This window comes from Mobula hypostoma, chromosome 12 (genome assembly GCF_963921235.1).
Source record: "Mobula hypostoma chromosome 12, sMobHyp1.1, whole genome shotgun sequence".
Classification (NCBI taxonomy): Eukaryota; Metazoa; Chordata; class Chondrichthyes; order Myliobatiformes; family Myliobatidae; genus Mobula; species Mobula hypostoma.
This window is the reverse complement of record NC_086108.1, coordinates 63,585,278-63,599,402: the sequence shown is the minus strand read 5'-3', so window position 1 is coordinate 63,599,402 and position 14,125 is coordinate 63,585,278. Positions and strand designations below refer to the sequence as shown.

The window sequence follows — 14,125 nt, the reverse complement described above, 5'->3', positions numbered from 1 at the left end:
GGTAACCCATGAAGGAGTTAATAAAGCTAGAATATGCACCTATGAGCAAAAATTATTATGCTCCTGCTCTTCCGTTTGGGACAATTGACTGAGTTGTCTGAAATTGCAAACTCAGATAGACTAAATAACAAGGATATATTTCATGTGGTACCAGAGTCAGAAATGAGCATGGATTTAAATTCAAAGGTAAAATGAATAGAGGGGATACGAGGAAAATTTATTTAACCAGAGAGTAATAGGAATCTGTAATGTACTACCTGACACTTTTGTTAGGGTGGAAACGCTCATCAGTTTTGCATAGTAAATGGATGTTTATTTGAAGAGCTTACAAGTCTACAGGAATGCAATATTCAAATGGCAACACATATCTTATAGAAATTGCTGTCTGTTTTTACCACTGATATCAACAAATAATTTTGCATCATTACACAAAATCCAGTCCAATGGCATTATATCCAAAACAAAAAGTAGAATAAACTTACCCTTCTCTTGTTTGAATGCATCTTGAAGATCTTTAATTTTCTCAAGAATTTGTGCTTCCAAAGACTTTTGCCCAACACCAAATCTTCTTAATGTCATTTGTGCAAACTTCCGTTGCTCTTTCCATACGTTTCCATTCGAGAACTGTATACCTGTGCAGTGAAATACAGGTGGCATTTGTAATGATTTATGAGTGGTCTATGTAGCCTGGATGGAAAAATAAGAGAATTCTTTGTAAAGAAATTGATATGGATAGTAAACTTTCCCTACAACCTAGTGGGTAAAGATATCTTATATTTGATTATAAATAACCCAGCTGAGTGCTGTGTTTTCTTGGCTCTGTTCTGATTTTGCTGGTGACAACTAATTGTTGGCTTCAAAACTCATTCATTGTTAAGCTCATATCTGGGATCAGCACAAACAGTGTCTGCCACCATTGGAACCAAACGTCTGTATACGACATTGTCTTTAGGACACAAAAAATCATGCCAAAAAATATCCTAACACATTTTAAACCTTACCCGCTGGCACATGCCATGCTCTACCATCATAGAGGGTAGATGCCATTCATAGAGGATTCCTCAAGCAAACATAGGTGTTCACTAAAACAGTTATCAAACCAATGAAAAAGGGCCCAATATGAAGTTGCTAATTAAGCCGAGACCACATAGTATGACAGGAAAGGTAGAATTACGGACATAAGATCGGCTGACTGGCAGAAGACAAAGACTGGGAAAAAAGGAAGCCTTTTCAGGTTGATTTCCAATGACTTACAGTGTTCCACAGGTGTAGGTGTTGGGTCCATTACTTTGCATGCATATGGTTTGGATGATATGCCAATGATTTGGATGACGGGATTGATAGCTTTGTTGCAAAGTTTTCAGACAATACAAACATAGGTGGGAGGGGGGCAAGTAGTTTTCAGGAAGCAGAGAGGCTACAGAAGAACTTGGACAGATTAGAAGAATGGGCGAAGAAGTGGCAGATGAAATACAATGTTGTGAAGTTTGAGTTGTGTACTTTGGTGGAAGAAGTAAATGGGTTGACTATTTTTTAAATGGAGAGAAAATATAAAAACCTGAGGTGCAAAAGGACTTGGAGTCCTTGTGTAGGATTCCCAAAGGTTAAGTTGCAGGTTGAGTTTGTGGTGAGGAAGGCGAATGTGATGTTAGAATTCATTTCAAGAGGAAATATAGAATATAAAAGCAAGGATATAATGTTGAGGCTTAAAAAGCACTGGTGGGGACTCCCTTGGAGTATTGTGATCAGTTTTGGGCCCTTTATCTTTAAACTGGAGAGGGTTCAAAAGAGGTTCACAAAAATGATTCCAGGATTGAATGGCTTGTCATATGAAGAGCATTTGATGGCTCTGGGGCTGTATTCATCAGAATTCAGAAGAATGAGGGGTGGCCTCAATGAAACCTATCAAATAGTGAATGGTCTTGATAGAGTGGATGCGGAGAGGATGTTTCCTGTGGTGGGAGAGTCTAAGACCAAAGGACACAGCCTCAGAACAGACTGGTGTCTTTTTAGAATGGAGATGAGGAGGAACTGTTTTTAACCAGAGAGTGGTGAATCTGTGAAATCCCTGAAGGTTAAAATGCAGATAGAATCAGCAGTAAGGAAGGCAAATAAAATGTTAGTATTCATTTCTAGAGGACTAGAATATAAGGAAGAAGTGTAACACTGAGGCCTTACGAGGCTTTGATCAGACCACACTTGGAGTACTTTGAGCAGTTTTAGACCACATATTTTGAAAGGATACGTTGGCATTGGAGAGATCTCAGAGGAGGTTGATGGGAATAATCCCAAGAATGAAAGGGCTATTGTATGAGGAGCATTTAATGGTTCTGGGCCTGTACTCGCTGGAGTTTAGAAGAATGAAGGGAGAATCTCACTGAGTATTTGAAAGCCTAGATAGGGTGGACGTGGCAGGGATTTTTCCAATTGTGGAAGAGTTTACGAAGAGAGGGCAGTACAGAAGGACATCTCTTTTGCGCAGTGATGAGAAGTAATTTCTTTAGCAAGAGAGTGGTGCATCTATAGAATTCATTGCCACAGATGGCTGTGAAGTCCACGTCATTGAAGAGGAGGTTGATAGGTACGTAGTTAGCAAGGATATCACAGGTTATGGGGAGAAGGTAAAAGAATGAGATTGAGGAGGAATAATAAATCATCTATGATTGAATGGTGGAGCAGACTTGATGAACCTAATTCTGCTCCTATATTTTATAAAGAAGTATGAACTGATGGGATAAACCTGTTTGTTTTGGAGACGAGTGAGGTTGATTCAGTTGACATTGTAAAGATTTGACAATGCATCTATTATTGAGAACAATGACTAGTTTTAGAAGTACATTGACTGATATGTCTAGATTATGTAGGAGTACAGGTTCTTTGATCATATACTGTAAGTGTGAAATTAAAACCAGAAGGCCACCCTGCCTCTCGTCCACTCTTGATATATATTAAGATCAATGCTGTGCTGATTAAAACTTCAATATTCTATTCCGTTACTCATCAGGTGTCTGTTCATTCAATGATCCTGCTTTCACTCTGCTTTGAGAAAAAGATGTCTAAACACTCATGACTCTAATAGAGAAAATTTTGCCCGTCTTAAATGGGTGAACATCTTATTTCTTTCTTTCCTTCTTTCTTTCTTTCTTTTTCAATCTTTTTATTAGTTTCATAAAATATAAACATAACATAGCAATAATACAAAATTGTTGGAAATACATTGTTATACTTAAGATGAGTAATTATAAAAACCAAATAGTATAAATTGACAAAACTCCCTATCATGTAGGGTAACAATGAATAATACAGAACAAAAAAAAACTGGAGAAAAATCATGAAAAAGAAAAAAATAATTTAAAAAAAACAAACTCCACCCCCAAAAAAAACTAATCTAAACAGAATTAGTCAACTAAACGAAAAAGACTTGGGCAATTTTAACAACGTAAAAATGGAAGAAAAGAAAACCTTAGTGTCGACGACTCCATTCCTCTCAACCAACACTACGGGGAAGTAAAATAAGTTTGGAAATGGTCAAATTACATCATATGAAAATGCTGAATAAATGGCCACCAAGTTTTTTCAAATTTAATGGAAGGGTCATAAACCACACTTATAATTTTTTTCCAAATTTAAACACAACATAGCTTGTGAAAACCAGTGAAATACAGTAGGAGGGTTAATCTCTTTCCCATTCAGCAAAAAGGATCTTCTAGCCATTAAAGTATGAAATGCAATCATCCAACGAGCTGAAGAGGTTAAATGATTTGAGTCTATCATTGGTAATCCAAAAATAGCAGTAACTGGGTGAGGTTGTAAGCCTGTATTCAAAACCATTGAAATAATATCAAAAATATCTTTCCAATATTTTTCCAACAAAGGACATGACCAAAACATGTGAGTTAAAGAGGCTATCTCGGAATGACATCTATCACATATAGGATTAATATAAGAATAATAACGAGATAGTTTATCTTTGGACATATGAGCCCTGTGCACTACTTTAAACTGTATCAACACATGTTTAGCACATTTAGAGGATGAATTAACCAATTGAAGAATTTTTTCCCATTTTTCAATCGGCATAATAATCTTAAATTCTCTTTCCCAATCAGTTTTAATTTTATTGGAAACATCAGGACATAAATTCATAATCATGTTATAAATAATTGCTACAACACTTTTCTGAGAGAGATTTAGATCTAAAATATTTTCCAATGTATCCATTGGATGTGAGTGTGGAAAATTAGGAGAAGCAGTAATTAAAAAGTTTCTAATCTGTAGGTATCTAAAAAAGTGAGATCTGGGTAAATTATTTTAATTAGAAAGTTGATCAAAAGACATGAGACAATTATCCAAAAATAAATCATGAAAACGTACTATACCTTTGTTTTCCAATCAAAGTAAGCTTGATCCATAGTGGAAGGTTGAAAAACGAAATTAGATATAATAGGATTTGCTAAAATAAATTGATTAAACCCAAAAAATCTTCGGAATTGAAACCCTATACGTAAAGCATGCTTAACTATTGGATTATTCATTTGTTTATACAATTGAGAAGAAATAAAAGGAAGCTTCCTAAAACCAAACCCAAAGAAGACCCTTGTAATAAATTACATTCAAGATTTACCCAATGTGGATTTAAAGATACATCCAAATCTCGTAACCAAAATTTTAAGTATCGAATATTAATTGCCCAATAATAAAATCTAAAATTCGGGAGGGCGAGCCCCTCCTCTTTTTTAGATTTCTGTAAATATCTTTTACCTAGCCTAGGATTTTTGTCCTGCCATATATATGAGGAAATTTTTGAATCAACATTATCGAAAAAAGATTTTGGGATAAAAATTGGAACTGATTGAAATACATATAGAAATTTTTGCAAAATAATCATCTTAATAGCATTAATCCGACCAATCAAAGACAAAGGTATTGGTGACAATATAGTAAACAAAAGTTTAATCTGATCAATTAAAGATAAAAAAATTAGCTTTAAATAAATCTTTATACTTTTTTGTAATTATAATCCCTAAATATATAAATGAGTCAGTAACCAATTTAAATGGTAAACATCCATAAATAGGTACCTGCTTTTTTAGGGTAAATAATTCACTCTTATTAAGATTTAATTTGTAGCCAGAAAAATTACTAAATTGGGCCAACAAAGCTAGAATAGCAGGAATTGACTTCTCCGGATTAGAGATATATAATAACAAATCATCTGCATATAATGATAATTTATGTATTTTGTTTCCATGGATAATACCAAAAATATTGGGCGAGTCACGGATAGCAATTGCTAAAGGTTCAAGGGCGATATTAAATAGTAAAGGACTAAGAGGGCATCCTTGCCTAGTACCACGAATAGACGAAAAAAGGGAGATCTTTGATTATTAGTACAAACCGAAGCTACCGGGGAATAATATAACAATTTAATCCAAGATATAAATATCAAACTAAAATTAAATTTCTCAAGCACACTAAATAAATAAGGCCATTCAACTCTGTCAAAGGCTTTCTCAGCATCTAATGAGATAATACATTCCGGGGTAATAAGTGAAGGATTGTAAACAATATTCATTAACCTCCTAATATTAAAGGATGAATAACGATTTTTAATAAATCCAGTTTGGTCCATAGATATAATTTGAGGTAATACCTTCTCAAACCTAGTTGCTAAAATTTTCGAAAAAATTTTTGAATCTACATTCAAAAGAGATATTGGTCTGTATGATGCACAATCAGCAGGATCTTTATTCTTTTTAATAATTAAGGAAATAGAGGCTTCATAAAATGATTGTGGTAATTTACCTAAACTGATTGCTTCTATGAATATTCTAGACAACCACGGAGAGAGAATAGAGGAAAAGGATTTTAAGAATTCCACTGTAAACCCGTCCGGACCGGGAGCTTTACCAGAATTCAATGATGAGATTGCAGTTATTATTTCTTCCTCTGCAATAGGAGTTTCTAATGATAAGCAATCTTCGGGTGATAATTTCGGAAAATTCAGTTTACTTAAAAAATCATGCATGGTATTAAAATCATGAGGAAAATCAGAATGATATAAAGAGGTATAAAATTCTTGAAAGGTTTTGTTTATCCCGTCACGATCATCTGTCAAAGTATCATCCTATTTGCGAATCTTAGTAAGTTGATGTTTAACCGAAGCAAATTTCAATTGATTATCCAATAATTTACCCAATTTATCACTATGAATATAAAAATCACTTTCAGTTCTCATTAATTGATTTTCAATCGAGGACGTTAATAGTAGACTATGTTCCAATTGAAGTTCAACTCTGTCTTTGTACAGCTCCTTACTGGGAGAAATAGCGTATTTTTTAATCAATTTCTTTAATTTCATCAACCAACGAGAGTATTTCATTCATAGCACATTTTTTCAAGCCTGCTGAATAGGAAATAATCTGACTACGGATATAAGCTTTAAAAGCGTCTCGAACTATTCCATTGGAAACTTCTTCCGTAGTATTAATTGAAAAAAAGAAATCAATCTGTCCCTTTATAAACTTGACAAAGTCCAAGTTTTGAAGCAAAATAGGGTTAAATCGCCATTGTCTATTAGTACAAGAAGTATCCATTAACTTGATAGAAAGTTTCATTGGTGCATGATCTGAAATGGCGATAATGTCATAATTACAATCAATTACAGATGGGATTAATCGAGAGTCAATAAAAAAATAGTCAATTCGAGAATCAGAACAATCAACATGTGAAAAGAGTGAGAATTCTTTATCCTTTGGGTGTAGAAATCTCCAAATTTCTGAAATCCCAGAATCAAACATAAAAGAGTTAATAAGAGTAGCCGACTTATTTGGTAAAGCCGGACTACCTATGGATCTGTCCAACATGGGATTCAAACATAAATGAAAGTCACCGCCCATTATCAACATATACTCATTTAAGTTAGGAAAGGAAGTGAATATGTGTTTAAAACATTCAGGATAATCCACATTCGGAGCATAAACATTAAACATAGCAACCTTTTTATTAAAAAGTAACCCAGTGATTAACAAGAATCTACCATTGGGATCTGAGATAATGTCTTGATGAATAAATATAATTGAGGGATCTATAAAAATTGAAACACCTTTAACTTTGGCTTGGGAGTTTGAGTGGTATGTTTCTTTCCAGAACTTAAAGAAATGTTGATTATCCTCTTTCCTTACATGAGTTTCTTGTGCAAAAATAATATGAGCATTTAGTCTTTGGAATACTTTGAAAATCTTTTTCCGTTTTATTGGATGGTTTAAACCATTTGTATTCCAAGAGACAAAATTAATAATGTCAGCCATTATTTAGGATTAACCCTTTGGTGAGTAAAGGGTTAACCATAATGTGAACTCATGAAATTGGAAGAGGAATACATGATCAGAGAGGAACCGGAAATCCCGACATTGCAGACATCTTTGTAGTACTAAATCAGGCCAATAGAAAAAATTAGAAAAGAAAAAGACTACCCCACCCTCCATTCCCAAGAACCCCGAACTAAGCCAGTAAAGGCTGAAGAAAGAACTAACTAATACTAAATCTAACCCCATTTCTGCAGGAGGCAACTCCAAAGATATATGTTATATAGATGACGTCCTGGAAACTGATATATATAAAAAAAATTAAACACTGTACTAAAATAATCTACATAGTATAATTACTAAGATACATAAATAAGGAAAAGTTAGCATCAATATGTACGATTAGTTAATTATAAATGAGAGTAAATAAAATATTGCTTCCAAAAAAAGGGGATTATGGGAAGAAGAAACATAAGAACATGGCGTCCCAAAAAGAACAAAGGAGATTATGCAAAAAAAACAAATCGCCATTTTAGTTGTACAGAAACAAAAATAAAGAACATATAACGGAAAATGATCGTCAGATCAAATCGTTAGTAATAATATTGGAAAACAAAAAGTTAAGGAAAAATTAACTAAAAGAAAGTAACGTTATTCACAAGAAATAACTATTTTATATAAGTTGTAAAGTAATAACTATGGTAGTAAGCACAAAACAAAAATCTTGAGCTTATTAAAAACCTTCATCGTACGGTAGAAGAAGGTTTATTTTTTTTTTAAAAAACACCAGAAAAAGAAGCTGATACTGAGAGCACAGAACATTAGTTAAAGGGCGGTGTCCGTATCAGATGGGTAGTTATCTTCCAAAAACCCTCGAGCGGCGGTTATGGAATGGAAGATGCGACGAGATCCATCAGGAAGAGAAATTCTTAGACATGCAGGGTACAATAATGCCGGTTTGAGATTTTTTTGATAACATTCCGACATCAGAGGTTTAAAAGTCAGTCACTCTTTCATCACTTCGGGACTGTAATCTTGAACTATCCTGAAGGAATGTTGGCGATAACTGATCATCCCTTGCCGAGGAGCAGTCTGGAGAAGCTGTTCTTTAACATTAACATAATGGAAACGAAGAATAATTGGTCTCGGTTTGGATACAGCCGATGCTGACTTTGGCCGCGGTATACGGTGCGCACGGTCAAGTAATGGAGGCTCGTTGGGAAAAACTGAACTGAACGTATCCTTTAAACGTTGAGCAAAGAATATCAAAGGGTCTCCATCCTCAACATCCTCGGGTAGACCAATAAGACGTAAGTTTTGTCTTCTCGATCGATTTTCAAGATCTTATTTCTAAACAATGGGGCCTTGTTCGAGAACCAGTGTCTCCTTCCTTCATTGAAGTCTTATATTTTTGATTCCCTTTGCCTTGCAAATATCTATTAATCTTTTTCTGGAATATACTTCGTAACTTTGCGTCTACTGCTTCTTGGGGAGAAAACTGCAGAGATTTACAATCCTGTGATGGACGAAATTTCTTATCTTCAATTTGCTGTTCAACTTCATAACATATTAAAATATTATGAAAAAACAGTGGATTTTATGGGCTCTGTAGAAACTTGCTTCAAAAATCTTCACTTGCTCAGTGAGTTCTGAAAAGCATAAGGAATTATCTGCATATCCCAGCATAGAGAAAGTATATATACCACACTCATTTCAACTTCATGTGGAATAATTCCACTCACTGTAAGTAAAAACCAGAAAACATGGGAATTATGCAATATTTCTGGGAAAAAATGGCATTAACATTTTACTTTGTAGACCTAAACAACAGAATTAGAAAATACCATAAGTTGAACATGTTTTGGGTTGCAGAGGAGAAGAGTGAGCAGAGTGAACAAAGGGATAAGAGCAAGAGAGATTGTTCATTGTTTATTTCCCCAATTTCCACCCTTTTCTCGGCAGTCTTTTCCATGTCTCCATCACTCCTGTTTATGTGCGACTCAAACTTGTTCAACTTCCATCATTTCTGAGTTCTGATAACAGGTCTTCAACATGACTCATCACCGTCTTTTCTCTCTGCACAGATGTTGTCTAGCATGCGGTATAGTTCCAACATTGTCCATTCTTATGTCAGATTTCAAGCATCTGTTGTTTTTAGCATTTTTGAATTATTCCACTTTCTTGTTTATACCAGAAAATAATGTTTGCAATTGAAACCTTTGTTGTGTGCTTTTAGATTCACACACAAGCATTCTTTTCACTCCCCTGCATCACCAAGGAGACCAATTAATTTATATGCAACATATGTTCCTTTAAAATTGCAAGTATTTTTTTGTTGACATCTTTGTGAAAGAGTCTTAAGAATCAACTGATTTTCTATTTCATCCCTTCGTTTCTTCTTTGAGACAGTCTTGATATTTGACCACAGTACTTAGTGAATTTCGATAAAATAGAAATTGAATCTCGTAGTACAATGTCAAAAACTGAAAGAAACAACTCTGATGCCTAAAACAAGTCAAAGCAGCCAAACATTATTTGCAACTCAGTACTGCTCTTGGAGATGTGAACACATACTTTCCTGTCTCTAAAGGTTTCATTGCTGTGTTAAAAATATGCACACTGAAGAACTAGAATACTCCTCAAGTATAAAGATTTTCATTTTACCTTTTGGTGAAAATCCTGCTTACATCATTCTATAACAGATAACATATTTCATAAATTAGAAGGTCCTACAATTATCCAGTTCTGAGCAAAGAAATAAAACAATTAAACATATTACTTACCGTGTCCCTTGACAATATCCATCAAAAACTGGAAATGCTGCTGTTCCCGCAAAAACATCTGTCTGGTGAACTATAGCCTCTTTAAAAGCATTTAAACCATTTATGACAACAAGGTAAGAATATCCAATCCTCAGGCTAAAAATATCTCCATACTTCTCTGCAAACTGTAAAAGATATACTCTATTAGTATTTGGCTTGTTATGTCAGTCACAAAATTTTGGGTATACTTGCGAGGAAGAGCTTACATGTCCCAAATGAAAATAGTTCTGAACATTATTTCGTAAGATGTGTAATTTTAAACCAATCTTTAAACACTTGAAAACACTGGGCCCAGATTTTATTCAGCAAGTTATTAATGAGTTAATCTACTATTGAAAATTGAAACATCTTGATCTTCATCTGTTATTGCTACTCTTCTTCAATCCTCAAATTAATGAAATGACACAAAGATCTAATTGCTCAACAGCTAAACTCAAACATGGAGCAAAATAAAAAAGACCTACACATAGCTTAAAAATAATTGCCGTATTTTTGTTTATTCGTAGTGAGGTACCCAATAATCTACACGTTCTACACTTGTGAATTACAATTTATAGTAAATGGCAAATATGTGTGTCACAAAACAAAATGATATATTCTTGGAAATAACACACATAAAATGCTGGAGGAACTCAGCAGGCTATTCAGCAGCTATGGCAAAGAGTGCAGTCAATGATTTGGATCAAGACCCTTCAGCAGCAGTGGAGAAAAAAAAGATGAGGAGTAGATTTAAAAGGTGGGGGAAGGGGACAGAGAAACTACATGATAGGTGAAACTGGGAGTTGGAGGGGTGAAGTAAAGAGCTGTGAAGTTGATTGATGAAAGGCATACAGGGCTGGAGAAGAGGAAATCTAATAAGAGAGGACAGAAGGCCATGGAAGAAAGAAGAGTGGGAAGGAACATCAGAGCATCAGAGAGAGGTAATGGGCACCAAGGAGATAAGGTGAGAGAGGGAAAAGGGAATGGTGAACAGGGAGCGGGTAATGGGGAATGGTGAAGGCCGGGGGCATATTACTGGAAATTTTGGAAATTTGAGAAATTGAGGTTCATGCCATCAGCTAAGTATGTGTTTCACAAAATAAAATTCCCATTCACATAGGTCCCGGTAGCCACCCACTTCAACTCTGCTTCCCATTCCCATTCAGATATGTCCAAACATGGTTTCTTCTACTGCCATGATGAGACTAAACTCAGGTTGGAGGAGCAACACCTCATGTACAGTCTAGGTAGTCTCCAGCCCCTTGGTATGAACATAGAATTCTCCAACTTCCGGTAATTGCCTCCCCGTCCTTTCCTCTATCCCTATTTCACTCTGCCCCTCCCACAGCTGCCTATCACCTCCCTCATGGTTCCGCCTCCTTCTACTACCCATTGTGTTTTCCCCTATTCCTTCTTCACCTTTCCTGCCTATCACCTGCCTGCTTCCCCTCCCCCACCCCTTTATCTTTCCCCTTACTGGTTTTTCACCTGGAACCTACCAGCCTTCTCCTTCCCACCCTCCCCCCACCTTCTTTATAGGGCCTCTGCCCCTTCCCTCTTCAGTCCTGATGAAGGGTTCTGGCCTGAAACGTTGACTGATCATTTCCACGGATGCTGCCCGACCTGCTGAGTTCCTCCAGTGTGTTGTGAGTGTTGCTTTGACCCCAGCATCTGCAGATTATTTTGTGTTTAAATAAAATGGTATATTCCTAACAGGTGTTGACAGACTTGCAACATTGTCACCATTTTTATTGCAATTATCTTATAACTACTAAATACTTCTGGAAACCGAAACAGATTTATTACCACTGACACATAATGTGAAATTTGCTGTCTTGTGGCAGCAGTACAAGCACAGTTACATTTCTGAACAAATTTCCTCGATGCTGTACATTACCTTGCAAAACTGGAGATGAGGATTCTTTAGGTCCAGCTGAAAGGTATTACCGAAAAACGGCAGTCCGAAGGGACCAGGTGGAAAATTCTTGGGAACACGAGTGTGGAGAACATCAAACACAATCAAGAAAACAAATAAAAACACTGCAACGGTCCACACCTCTCTTGAGAACAGATTTAAAAAGGAAAGATTCTGAACTTCCATTCCAGGCTAGCACCGTTGTACAGTCTCTCCAACAGATTAAAAAGCTGTTCAGAAAAACTGCCGAACTTAGATTACCCAACTTACAAGATCACTCAGTTATTAACTGTTTTAGATCATGCAGAAAGCAAGAGAAACTCAAGAGCCTTTGTGAATTCCAGAAGTCTGTAACTAGTGTGATGAGATCCCGGCTTAAACTGGAAGTCCTTTCACAGATAATTGTACTTTCTGGTCATTTTCCATGAACTAAAATGAGGCTAAACTTGTTTTCCTTTGACACTGTCCAATCAGCATTCTTGATTTGACTTGGCAAAAACTAATGCCAAGAAAAATGGAATGCTGCTGAAACTCTGCCAAGTTGAAAGGTTTATGAAGATATAACATGTCATTAAAATGGCAATGCAAGGCTCCCACCATTAATTAGTTGGATATTTTCAAAGTTTATTGCTTTGAATTGACTTTATTTCTTACATTCTTCACATACATGAAGAGTAAAAATGTTTAACTTATATCTCTGTCTAAATGTGCAATTTGTAATAAATAGTATGTACAACAGGACAGTCAATAGAGCATAGAAATACAATTGTATCAGTGGGAATTAATCAATCTGATGGCCTGGTGGAAGAAGCTGTACCGGAGCCTGTTGGTCCTGGCTCTTATGCTGTGGTACCATCCCCGGATGGTAGCAGCTGGAACAGTTTGTGGTTGGGATGACTCGGGTCACGAATGATCCTTTGGCCTCGTTTTACACTCCTGTCTCTGTAAATTTCCTGAATAGTGGGAAGTTCACATCTACAGATGTGCTGGGTTGTCCGCATCACTCTCTGCAGAGTCCTGCGATTGAGGGAAGTACAGTTCCCCTTCCAGGCAGTGATGCAGCCAGTCAGGATGCTCTCAATTTTGCTCCTGTAGAAAGTCCTTAGGATTTGGGGACTCATGCCAAACTTCTTCAATTGTCTGAGGTGAAAGAGTTGCTGTTGTGTTCTTTTCACCGCACAGCCAGTATGTACAGACCACGTGAGATCCTCAGTGATGTGTATGCTGAGGAACTTAAAGCTGTTCACTCTCTCAACCCCAGATCCATTGATTTCAATAGGGTTTAGCCTGTCTCCATTCCTCCTGTAGTCCACAACCAGCTCCTTTGCTTTTGTGACATTGAGGGAGAGATTGTCCTCTTGACACCACTGTGTCAGGGTGACAACTTCCTCTCTGCAGGCTGCCTTTTATTATTTGAGATAAGGTCAATCAGTGTAGTATCGTCAGCAAATTTAATTAGCAGATTGGAGCTGTGGGTGGAGAAACAGTCATGGATACAGAGTAAAGGAGGGGGCTTAGGACACAACCTTGAGGGACAGCGGTGTTGAGGGTCAGAGGTGAGGGAGCCCACTCTTACCACCTGCCGGCAATCTGACAGAAATCCAGGATCAGCTGCACAATGCAGGGTGAAGGCCGAGGTCTCTGAACTTCTTGTCAAGCCTGGAGGCAATTATGGTGTTGAGTACAGAACTGTAGTCCAAGAACAGCATTCTCACATAAGCATCCTTCTTCTCCAGATGTGTGTAGAGCTGTGGCTACTGCGTCATCTGTCAACTGGTTGTGTCGTTAGGAGAATTGTAGGGGGTCCAGGGTGGGTGGTAGCATACTGCAGATGTAATCCTTATCCAGCCTCTCAAAGCATTTGTTTATTATCGAGGTGAATGCGACAGGACATCAGTCGTTCAGACAAAGTAAAAAGTAATGTTCCAAGTAAAATTTATTTCCAGAGTGCATACATGTGTAAGGGGTTTCTTCTTTTATGTTATTGCAAAGGCTAATAAAATGGCTTCTTTGTTATGTTAAAAATAAAGTGGCTTCTCTGTGATGTTAACTGCTGAGACAGTGTTTCTCTCTCTAGCAGCTTGTTTGGGTTATAACTACTG

The 14,125-nt window shown here is 36.5% G+C and overlaps 1 pseudogene; it reads right to left on the bottom strand.

The window, feature by feature from the left end:
• Positions 1–12,462, bottom strand: part of LOC134354868 (cytochrome P450 2J5-like) — a 45,221-nt pseudogene extending 32,759 nt beyond the window's left edge.
• Between the last annotated feature and the right edge of the window lie 1,663 nt (positions 12,463–14,125).